Source organism: Anopheles gambiae, chromosome 2 (genome assembly GCF_943734735.2).
Source record: "Anopheles gambiae chromosome 2, idAnoGambNW_F1_1, whole genome shotgun sequence".
NCBI classification, from domain to species: Eukaryota; Metazoa; Arthropoda; class Insecta; order Diptera; family Culicidae; genus Anopheles; species Anopheles gambiae.
The window spans coordinates 25,096,005-25,108,501 of NC_064601.1; the positions used below are offsets into that span (position 1 = coordinate 25,096,005).

Genomic DNA, 12,497 nt, shown 5'->3' on the forward strand with positions numbered 1-12,497 from the left:
TGCTCAGCACACACACACACACTAAGCAAAACCCTACACACGGGATTCATTCAGAACCACCAACACCATCGTCACCGCTATAGAGGGAAGAGGGGGGGGGGGGGGACTTGCTCGAGCAGAGTTTTATCATCGTTGTCAAAAATGCTGCCCCGAAGTTGTGCCCCGCAGGACATTAGACAGGCGCGCCCTGTCTGTCTGGCTGGTCTGTGTGGCAGTAAGGAAGGGCGGGAATGGTGCACAAACCCGGCCAGTAGGGGTAAAAAGAACTGCTTAGCGAATGGAGGCGATATCACGTTTTATTTTCTCCGCTAACGCTCTCTTTTCATTTTTATGGTTTTCTGCATTTTCTGACGCGGGATCGGGGAGGCCAACTTTCCCGATGAACTTCGGGCTAAACTTTCGTGCGGAGAAATGCTCACTGTCTGTCCACGGGGTGGAGGGGGGAAGGGGTGAGGGGCTCTTTTCCCGCATGTTTCTATCCCACCCGTTCCGGCTGTCTCGCTATTAGGCCAGCGCAGTGCCGCTTCACGGTTCACGATTGAGTATTAGAGAGAATGGAACGCTTTGTCCTTTGTGTGTGATGCAGCCTCGTGCCCCTCACCAGGGCAAAGGAGGATGATGGAGGCCAAAAACAAAACAAAAAAAAAGCAACACTCCCACACTCGTCTAATCTTTCGCAAATTAACTCGCTCACCATTGGTGGCCACTGGGTGTAGGCAACCGCCCGAGGTGCCCGAGGTCGTCATTATCTTCATCGCTCGAAATGAAGTGGCGTCCCCGTGCGCGCTCGTTCCGTGGCGATATCGACGTTTCAGCCCCGGAAATCGGGGCTTGAGCGGAATGGGGCCCGGGTGGGGGGGGGGGGGGGGGCAACCTGCAACTGCTGGCAAGCATTTGCATTTCATCGCAGATAAAGCTGCGATAAATGATAAAGTTTTGTAATTATATTAAACAAATTCAGCACGAAAACAAACCCGTCGATCGTCGACTGGGGCACCCGGCAGCGCGCACCTTGGAGGATGAAGAGCTGGTACGTTTTGGGACTTTTCTTCTTCTTACAGCCAGCTGCAGGTACGGTAACGGTGGGCGATAGGGAAAAGTTTTCGTGCGAAATGTCACACACTCACACGGGGTACACGCGCGCGGACGAGAGAACTGTGCATGTTCAACACGACACGACATCTCCCGAGGTGTGTAGCCGGAGGCTGCCACCGAGCCTGCATTTCGGGCGGTTTATTAAATTTTAAAGTGCTAGTTTCACCCACACTAGCCGGCAGTTTGGCTTGGGCTGCAACCCAAACCCCTCAGGAAACCTCAAAAACCCCTTTATTGAGTGGGATTGCTAATGAAGGGCAGGAGGTGGGACGGAAGTCGGTATTCGAAACGGAAGGCGCTCGAAAACTCATCTCCCTTCCCCTCTCCCCCCCCCCCCCCTACAAGCGGGAAAAACTATTCAAAAAGGCCTCCCTGCCTGTTCCGCCCGCTGTACGAAGTTGACATTTGTCGTAACTTTACACCGTGGGTTTGTTTAATGAACTACTTTTGTCGGCCGGTTTCGTTTTCTTTTATTTTTTTGTTCTGTGTGAAGTCGTGGCACTCTGTTGCTGGCTCAAAGACAACTGAACGCTTCAAGACGCAGCCGACAGTACAGCATACAGGAAGTTCGTGGTTCGTGGGCGAAACTACAGCAAAGGAAATGATAAGAATTTCCGCGGCATACCAGCGACAGCCTTCTGACGCCTGTTGCGTTCCGGGTAGTGATTTCTTTCGGGTGGGGGGAAGATGAGCGGAAGTGCGCAGAGCGGGGGCCATACTTTAGTGGGGGTGGGGGGGGGGGAAACTTTAATAATGGTAAATTTATAATGCCAACTATCTTGCGCCGTGCAAGCGGTCGATGTGGCTGTTCGTGGTCGTAGTGATGATGCTGGTGCTGTAGGCGCAAATTTTGATTTCACGTTGTTGCATTATTATGTTCTATGAAGTGTATCAAACGTTGCGCAAAGTAGCGAACATTGCGTGCTATTATTGTTGCTATCTTGATTTTAATTTAATTCGAAGGAAATGGTTGGCAAATTATTTTGGCTGAAAGTTGCTGTCAGATTCATGGTAAGCTATTTGCGTCCTAACGATGACTTGATCGTGGTGCGGATTGCATACTTTAGGGCGATAAGGAACATAAAAACAGCGGAACGCCTTAAGGTATGCAATCTGCCTGTCAGAATAGTATTATTGTACTTCATTTTAAATGTTTTTATTGCATTAATGGAAAGAAACTCATTGCACAAAAATCTCGTTTATCATTGCGGCTTGCACACACTCTCTTTCTGCAGATTATGAATAATTTAATTTTAATACATTTGTAACAGCAATTCTCTTATCGCTGTGTCATTGTCAGCCAAAAACTGTCATCGCTGTTCGAAACAATGCCCATAATACCATTGATAGCTGCATTTACAAGAAATTACTGCTCGATGGTGCCCGATGGAACGATAAACTTCACGAACCTCGCGCTACATGGTGTACCTTATCACTGACTGTACGCGCGCGCATGGCCCGATACCGGAAGCTAATGTATGCGACACCAGTGGATTAAGGCCCTTCGTGAAATGTGTCAGTCGCAGACGCGGGCTGTAATAATTTATCACAGCGGGTACAGCGGCGCACGTAACGGGCACCGCGCGATTCCACTGTCAATAAGCTGCCGACAGTATCGCTGCCAGCTAAAAGCAATCATTATCGACGCTCAATGCGATCTCACATACGGGTTTTGTTGCTTGGCTGGGTACGGTTCCACCGTTCGAGAAGGAAGGGTGGGAAGATTTTGAATGCAAACGGGCCGTGTTAATGAACATGACCCAGATAGAGCCGATGGAGCCTGCTCTGGGTCGGATCGGGTTTCCAATCGGAAATAGTTAGCTAACCAAGCTGCCAAGCCTGCTCCAATCACCGATGGATAATAAGCAGTGCTGTCTGTTACCTCTGCGTGTGAGAGGGAGGGATAGCGAGAGAAGAGAACACGAAAGCTTACGTCACTGTGCTGCCCTTACGGCCAACCAGTACTCGATGCAGCTCCCCCGCGGGATCGAGAAGCCGTTGGTCAAAGGCCCGCCCGCCGATGTTTGAATAAAACATGCACCGGACCCAGTGCCATGGACGCGCTTCCCGCACGAGCCCATGATGCAGAATGCATAAAAGTAAACTGCATAATGTAGCCCAGTGTGGGCGCGCGTAGCAAACGATTGAATGACCATCGAAGCACAAATTGTCGAGCCCCTTTTCGACGCAGAATCAAGCACCGATGGACCAAAGCTCACGCTAGCGGCTATCGGATGGAAAGGATTTTCGGTTCGGTTTGTTTGGTTGGGGCCGTTTTTTCTCACTCCTCCTTATCCACCTGCACCGGACGGATCGATCCGTAACCGTAACCAACCTTGAAATGCTAAGTTCACAGGGCGAGGAAAATGCTGGCTAACGCGAGGGTAGTCCTTGAAAGGGATCACCACTAATCAATCGAATGGCAAGGCTAGTCGGCCGGTAGCCGTACTGAATCACACGGCTGCCGGTCCGATGACCGTTCGATTTCTATTTCAACCACCCAGTCGAACCACTGCTTCACTGCCTCTCGCGTAAAAGCGACTTAACAGAAAGTTAAACCTTAAACCATGATCACAGCTCAGCAGCTACGTACAAGCTAGCGGATTCCCTGTTTGCCCAACCAGGTTCCCGTGTGCTTTCGTTTCCACAGCATTTAGCAATAGCAGCAGCAGAAGGACCAGGTCAGATGGGAATGAGTCCGAAGATTCACGGTTCGCCAGCCGCCCACTAAATAAGTCGGACCGGACAAGATTTATATCAATCCCGGGCAGCGGTCCTATCCTTCGCCAACACCGCTCAGCTCAGCCCCATTCACCCGGTTGGGCTGCAGACCGTGCGATGTGTTGCGGCACCAACTACCACCGGCCAAACCGGGCTGGATGGAAAGAAAACTTGCCCACCGGGAGCCATAATTTCACTCCGGTTGTATAATTCACTGTGAAATGTTGATTTAATCATTTGCATAGGAATGCAACGCTTTCGGCGCGCAACGTTGGTTCGCTTTTGCTTTGATTTCCGGCACGAATGGTCGAGCGTCTGGTGCGTCCGTGTCCGTGTCCGTGTGTGTGAGTGTGCCGGAGTCGATCGGGCATCAGGCTGGTTCCGGTTCGGCGAGTTGTTAGTTAAGCTTGACGTGGCATTGGAGCTGCACAGCATGGTTGTGATAAGTAGAATAACAATTTGGTTAGCCGTCAAATACTTACGCTACACGCTGTCAAGCATACTGTTGGCGTATGTACATCTCAATTAGCTGTTGCCTCCCGCTGGCGAGATGGACATGAGCGAAGGACATTTCTAGCTTGGAAGGAAGACGGGCAATGATGCGTGTGTGGATGGATTAAATTGAGCAGGCATGTGGTGGCGCTTGCTAATATTGTTGCTGATGTAAGACAATTGGTACAATCCGCGAATTAACCGTAAAATCGCAAAAATCGTTTTGTAGTTTGCAGCAATTCAGGCGCATAATTAACCATTTCAAAGTCAATGCCTTTACAGGGTTTCCCACGATAGATTGGTTGGTTCCCACGATTTATTGGTGCGTTCCCACGATTTTTTGGTCATTTCCCATAATTTTTTGGTAGCAACCCACGATTTATTGGTCGGTTCCCAAATATTATTGGTCGGTTCCCAAATATTATTGGTCGTTTCCCAAATATTATTGGTCGGTTCCCAAATATAATATAATATAATACCGACCAATAATATTTGGGAAACGACCAATAATATTTGGGAACCGACCAATAATATTTGGGAACCGACCAATAAATCGTGGGTTGCTACCAAAAAATTATGGGAAATGACCAAAAAATCGTGGGAACGCACCAATAAATCGTGGGAACCAACCAATCTATCGTGGGAAACCCTGTAAGGATAACCATTTCTAGGTAATTCGTAGCATAAATGCACAAGCAAACACGTGACGTGCTGCAAAATGTCATGACCATCACGTAACAATCATCACCGAAAACAATGAACTTATCTACTTACCGAAAACTTGATGCTTATTGCTGATACTAAATGAAAGTGCATCAGCATGTGATGGTCGCACCACATGTTTGAGTTTCACCTCAATTTTACATGACTATGTCAATGATATTTTGCAGATCTGTTCATAATAAAAAAAGTCACGATAAAGTTACTGACCAAGCAGTTATGACATTGACGGTGACATTTTGCAGCACTGTAAGCAACTCGTTCGAGTGTTGGAATCCGCCTGAAGGTATGCAAATGAAAATGGTATAAACTATATTATGAACCTATCAGATATGTGTTGTATATCTCTAAGCGCTCATAAACCTGCATAAGTATTGTATTGTATTGTTTATTGCAGAAATAATTCGCCGAACGAGGTGGCCTTATTACTTCATACTACCCTACAACTTAAATCTAGCAATACATAGCTTATAAGTAACCGAACAAATACATAACATAACGCACAGTACAGCATACATGTTAACAATGAGTCGCGTGATGCCAGTCAAAATTATCGTATTTAGCGTTAAATTTCAGAGCCATCGCAGTTATGGGACATTTTCACTATAAGCACGTCTAGTCAGTTGAGTTTTAAGAAGTCGATAGTTAAGAAATGTTCTAGAGGGTACATTTATGTTAATTCTAGCTAGTAGTTCGGGTGCGTCAGTCTCACCTATAATTAGCTTAGGCATAAATTTCTGCTAAGCTACTTCTCGTCTCTTTTCAGGCGTCTCTAACCCAAACAGTAAACACCTAGTTTCATAAGACGGACGAGGATCTACATTGCGACCCGGGGTAAAACGTAGGAGAAAACGTGTAAACTTTCTCTGTACTGACTCCAATTTTTTGGACCAAAAGCTGGATGAAGGAGATCATACTACCGAACTAGACTCAGGCAGTGGACGAACAAGAGACTTGTACAATGAAACCTACCATTTTGTTGGCCTTGTCTAAAATATCGGAGCAGTGCTGATGAAAATTCAATTTACAGTCTAGGGTAACGCCAAAGTCCCTAAAAGTCTGGCAACGTTGCAGTATGGTTCCAGATATATTATAGTTATGGGTTATGGGACTGACAGTTCGGTGGAACGACATACAAATACACTTATCGACAGATATTAGTAGGTCATTTTATCGCACCAGTCGGAAAATGCATGCAAAATAAGTAGAGCAATAATGTTTTTATGCATGCCGGGCCAGTATAGCAGAACGCCAAAATGTATGCAATTTGATATCAAATTATTACTTACTGCAATCATTTAATTTTATACCTGTCAGAACGGCCTTTATGGACCCGTTCGTCCTGAATAAACAAAAACTACCTGTCAGAACGCAATGCTTTGTAGTGCAATCAAACAACTTTTCGACTTGCTAATTAATGTTTCATTTCAGAGAAATCAATCCAATCGGTCAATGGTTTCCTTTACAAAAGGTTTTCGATTGTTGGCGAATAGATGAATCGCTGAAAGGGAACCTGTTAGATCAATCACAATTTGACCGCTAATTCCAAACCTTTACCACAATGCTCCCGTGTAACAAACCCCCTCCAGTGCTCCAGTGTTTAATCAATAGAGCTCCCGAGCCTTTGTCACTGCATGGTGCGGAGGGCGAGCTGCGTCATTGTTCAACAGGTAATTTACCCTGCTCTAGACAACCCCCGGCCAGACCGGGCAAGAATGGTGACTGTGCAGTGTGCTAGCAACTTCGGCTTCGGTCGAGAGCAGGTTCGCCAAACAGCAGTTCCGCTTTATCGAGATCACCCCAAAACGTCGTTCGTCCTCGTTCGTGCTGCTCCCGATCATGAGCGCACTCAGAATTCCCCGAAGCCAATCACGCATGAAGTTAATTTTGGGGCGGCAGAGAAAAGCTTCGAGTGTCTCCCAGCCCACTTGATGGTGTGTTGGTCGTGAAGTTTTCAAGATGCCGCGTACGAGGGCCGCTCTTGACAGTGCAGCTTTTCGAAGCAAAAGCATCCCCCGTTAACATCCACCAGAGCGTAACGGATCCCAGCATTGGCACTGGTTCTAGTTGGCAGCCTGTTGGTGCGGGAGTTCGGGGGTTTTCTTGGAATTCTTTTTTCTAGTCTGGTGTCTGGTGTGTCTGTGTGTCTGTGTGTATGTGTTCGGGTGTTCTAATTAACTAATAGGCACTTACCGTCCCGTGTGCTGGCGCACTGTGTGTCTCTGGCAGGCTGCTGAACCGTTGGTGCTAACTTTCCAAGAATGCCACTCGCCCCAGCTTGAGTGACAGTGCGAGTTGGCGCGCTCGGTGGTTTTTCTTTTCGCTCCTTGCACTCTTGTGTTTCTTCCTTTGCTTTCTCACTTTTTCTCTTCTCCGCTTACAATTACACTCATTCGTAGCACTTGATGGAAACTGCTCAGCACATTGTTACCCTCGGGGCGGTCCCGGACTCATCTTAACCTTGGTGGAAGAAAGCACACGATTGGACGAACCTTGCCCTCGAACAGAACAATCGATCAGGCCACTTCAAAGGACGGAGAGGAGAGAACAAAAAAAAAGGATTTCAATCATTAGCTTTACGTAGCTTGTCGACATTCCAGCAATTCCTGCATCCACGACAAACGCTTTCGCCCCACTAGGAGGAAAGTTGCCCCAAATTTTAATACTCTCAAATTCAACCTCCCCACCAGCAAACTACACTGCCCAGTCCGAAACAGGAAACGAAACAGATCGTTAAAATGATTGCTGTTTCCAGGGTCGGCCACCCCCATCCCTTCGGGGTGTAAAACAATCGCTTCTGCCGAGCCGAATGTAAGCAGCAGAATGACAGTAGAATGTCGGTGGTTATCGGTCGTACATCTTACAATCCCGTCGGCCATCATCGCCCGATGTTTTTATGGCGCCCATTAAAACCAGCCACTGTTAAGCTGGGATTGTGCGACACCGAAACCGACCGATTCGAATGGATCATATTTGGCGTCCCTCCTCGGGAAACGCACACTTTGACCCGGGCGACACTTTCAATGCGACGGGTTTGACGGGCAGAGTGTGTGGCTGTGTGAGTTGCTGCTTGCTTTTTACTGCCGTCCGGTTTTTTTTTGTTTTGTTTTTTACTTTTGCTGTTTTGCTGGCGGTGGCGACACATTTAATGCTGACAAAATGGGAAGCGACAGAATTCGAAAGGATGGTCCATGGTCGATTGTAACAACGCGCTAGGCGGCCGGTTCTGCTCTCCGAATGCATTCCACGCGCTGCTGCATCAACGCCGCCGCCAACATCATCATCAACTTCTTCTAGTCTAGGGCTTAAGGCAACTCCAACAAAACTCCTCCAAAGCATTTTTGTACTTTTTTGTGTTTTACGCCAGCGAACGAGAAACGATTCCTTCCTCCATCCTCAAACGACGGAGCTCGTCCCCTTCCGATTTGGGGTTGGGTTGTGCCTGTGTGCGGGTCTTCATTTCCACCCAGAGCGTGCTACTTGCGCTTCCCCAACCAGTGGGACACCCGATGGGACCGAACTATCTTTCGCACCAAGAAAAAGCGGCCCTTTACTTAAAAGCAACGGCCTTTCACTCAGCCTTTCGTATCGTTTGGCAGCCGCTTGAAAACACACTCAGCCCCGCCAGCTTTCCCGCAAGCCCGTAGGATCAAGTTTTCGACGCCTCTTAATCTATTTCCCACCGCTTTTTGTTGTTGTTGTGTGCTGTCTTCCCACAGACGCGCCCGGAACCGTTTTCGGACAGTCGTTCGTTACAACGGCGCGCCAGAGAAACGGCATTCGTTTGTTGTTGGTTTGTGTGTGTGTGTTTTTGCCCCTTTTCTCTTTGTTGGAATTTTGTTTTGATTCAGATGGGGCTGCTCGCTGTGTGCTGGTGTCGGCCGTACCCTTCGCTCAAAGCTCGGCCCTGTGACGGTCCGGGGGGCTTAGCTCTTCATTGTCTCCGGTTGTCTCGGCCTCATTTTGTGGCCATCGTAGTCGGTTTACTCCGTTTTTTTGCCCCCTTTCCGAAGCTTTGGGAAAAACATCCGGCCAATCCAGTAGTGGCGCAAGGGCGGATGGAACAAGAAAGTGGGGCGGGCCCGACGGGGAAACAAATTCACATATTTATTATGCTTCATTTCGTTCCCCACTTTCCGAATGCTGTCCCCTTCGCCTCTCCAATGTGGTAGGAAATTGGACAAACTTTGCCCAATATTCTCCGAAAGCTCGTGTCATGCACCCACACACAAACATACACACACACACACACACTTTCTGTCTTTCTCATCTAAGTTGGTGTTGATGTTTGCGAATGTCCTTTAGGTCTGGTTTTGCCTCGTGTGTGGTTGGGGGGGTGAGTTTGGCGACAGCGTGAGTGCGTCCCGTGCTTATCGGTTTCCAATAAAGTACAGTACGTAACGACACGGAACTGCGGGAACAGTGTGCCGACCAGCTGGAAAAGTCCTACGAGCGAGTGAGCCCTCCCCCTCCCCCCTTTAACTAACAGGGAGAAGACAATAACGAGACCTAAATCGGGTAAAGGCGCACAAAACTGCCTTCCCCCCAAAAAAAAACTTCCGTATCCCTTGGCGACGTTTGAGTTGGCGCCTACTCAATGTCTTGAGAAAGTTAGTTGGAGTTGGATGTCCTTCTTTTTTGTTCCTTCTCACTCACACACAACTCCCTTCTCTCGAATATTGACCAGCAAATTCGGTGTTTCGGGAGGGGGAATTTGGGTGTTTTTTTGTTGTTGTTGTTCTGTCCTAAATGGGAATTGTTCAACTTTCCCCGTTCGCTTCCCATACGGAACGCACGCAATCGTACAGCCAATTGGGGACGACAAAGCGAAGGGGGGGGGGAGCACGTTACATTCGTTGTTTTCCCTTCCCCGGGTTCGCGCCAGGAAACAATAACGGCCACACAGCCGCACAACACGCAAACCCAAACTCGGGCTCGGGAGAAAAAGGATAAAACACCGTCCATCTACCCACACACAACAAACCCACACACACACACGCACTGACACACACAGCAGTTCCAGCGTTGAAGGAAACTCACTCACTTTGCACCCGTAATAGCGATTGTCCTTTACCGACGGACACACAATTTTCCAGCACACACACTCACACCAGCGCGGAGCGCCGCCTTGGCCTCCTTTTCGCCGGTCGCCACACGATTCCGGAACCGACCTGTGCGCCGTTGGTGGTGGTGACCTGCCGACACCGGAAAACTAACCCCTCCTTACAAGCAGCAGCAGCAGCGGCACAGGCTCTCTGTTCCGTTCCGCTTTGCTCCGCTTTGCTCTGCTTTGACAGCTTGTCGCGGGGGTTTCACTACAGTGTAGCACTGCTACTGTACCGACGCGCTTGGCGACACGCTTTCCGGCTGCCAGATCGAACCGACCGTACGAACAGAGACCGCTTAACTGAGAATCGGGCTGCCGACCACGCTCCATTTTAAGGCGACGAGCGCGGCCACACGCTACACGCTTGGCTCGTGCTGTTTCTTTTTTACAGTACACTGGCTTTGTGTGTGTTCGTGTAGCAGCGGCTCCACTTTCACACCAACACACAGCCACCGTCATCTCACTTTTACTGTCCAGGTGTGCACTTACCCTAATGCTCGCATGCATGTTTGCAGTCAACAAAGGACACAAGCCGTACAGTATGGGTGTGTGCGTGAGCGGGAGCTAACCACAAAACTCACCACACACCATTCCTAGTCGTCGTCGTCGTCGGCTGTCAAGTTGGCCATGTGTCAAGCGAGCGAACGTTGCGAGCGCTGATGGTGGTGGTGGTGGTGAGTTTGCGCACTGGCGCCGTCGAGCCGAAAATAAATAAATGCCATTTTTCGGCCACCGTTCGTATTTGCCGTTTCGTGCTGGTCTTTGAATTCAGCACGAGGACATCCACCCCTGTCCTTCCGCTTGCCATCCCAAATCCATCCACGCATCTGTGTGTTTTGACATTTTGGCGTTGCTTTGCGGAGTCGTACGCTAGCGCGATGCTCACACACACGCACACGCAGCACATGCCCATACACAGCGATACAGTGAAACGCAAGCAGGAAGGGAAAGGTCTCCCTCCCCCCCCCCCCCCCCGTCCCGAATCCGTTTTTGAGCTTGTGTTTTGATTCCTCGCTTTCGTTCGGTTGCACGTTTGGCTGGTTTCGTTGTGTTCGTTCGTGTTTTATTTTTCTTCCTTTGCTTCTTTTGCTTTGTATTCCCTGACCAAAACAACCCAAAACCGCAGAAGCGATGGAGGCGCCTTGTGGTTTGTGTGACGGAACGGTTATACGGGTGTGCGCGCGTGTGTTTGTGTGTGTTTGTTTCGCTGGAGACCGTGCAGCCCCGTTTGGTGTGGGCAAGTGCAATGGGAAGCAGTTTGTTTTGCTCCGTCTGCGTTGCTGCTGGTACGATGGGAATGGTGGGCGAGGTGTTTTGCATTAATTTTAATAATGCCATAAGGCGTGCACGTTTTTGTTGCCTCCGGAGAGGAAAGCCAAGTGCGAAATGAATGAGGAAAGCACGAAGTTGGGGAAAAAGATTTAAACACATCGATCGAGATAGAAGAGCGATTGTTTTTTTTTGTATACATCGAACAGAAAATTAATGCTTTATTAAAAAGCATCATATTTTGAACGTTCACCTCATCGGAGGTAATTAAAAAAAAGAAAGATTCATTTTATGTAATAATCCTGCAGATAAAATACATCATTCAAGCTTCAAGCTTGTGCAAACTTCAAAACCCCATACCACTCATCCTCGGGCAACTTGTTGCGGAAGCGGGAACGTTTGCCACAGTGAAGAGTAATCGTGACAAGAGCAAACCACATGTTGCTTCTAATCAGTAGGGCGAGATGACTTGAATTCACTCCCCGAAGCCTTTCGGAGGGGCAAATAATCAATCTCATCGCCGCACGCCTGCTATGCAAATAGTGAGCCGGTATGCAGTGTTTATGTTGCTTCAGAATTGCCGTATCACCGTAAAGATACACACACACTCGAAGGAAGCATTATTGCTCCAATGTAGAATGCAGAAAGGATAGTTTTAGTAAATAAAAAAATAATTTACAGCGTCTGTTTTTATTGGACAGAATCGTTTAAGCTTCACTACAGTATTAAACTGCATACCCTGTGATCTAGTGCTCCTCATTGAAATTCAGGGTTCAAAGTGTAACCAAACAGTCCAGCTCCCATTTCATGCAGTGATTGAAAACAGAAGACATCGCTTGACGAAACATGCGAAACATCCGACGCTACAGTTCCGGCTCCAGGCGAATCCGTGCCAAAGCTTGACCTTCCCCCCCCCCCCCAACTTGACGACATCTTGATCTTTGTGCTAGTAAATTAATTGAAAGACATACGAAACCGCTTCCTCCAGCTCGGGCAGTGCTTCTATCACCGGGCAACGATAAGAAGTTAAGTCCGTACTCTCCGTTCCACAGCTGACAGCTGACTTCTACCTCGGTGTCCTCGGTACGATGAT

At 48.4% G+C, this 12,497-nt stretch overlaps 1 protein-coding gene across 6 annotated transcripts in view; it reads right to left on the bottom strand.

The window, feature by feature from the left end:
* The window catches only part of LOC1273288 (uncharacterized), a 79,205-nt gene extending 68,757 nt beyond the window's left edge, over positions 1-10,448 (bottom strand). For 2 of the 6 annotated variants that reach the window (XM_061651427.1, XM_061651421.1), the window contains exons 1-2: positions 10,069-10,448; positions 7,222-7,552 (exon numbers count right to left, since the gene is read on the bottom strand). The gene's annotated coding sequence lies outside the window, so the exon portion shown is untranslated. The remainder of the gene's footprint in view (positions 1-7,221; positions 7,553-10,068) is intronic. The other 4 variants (XM_061651425.1, XM_061651423.1, XM_061651422.1 and 1 more) reach the window with 4 other exon arrangements.
* Between the last annotated feature and the right edge of the window lie 2,049 nt (positions 10,449-12,497).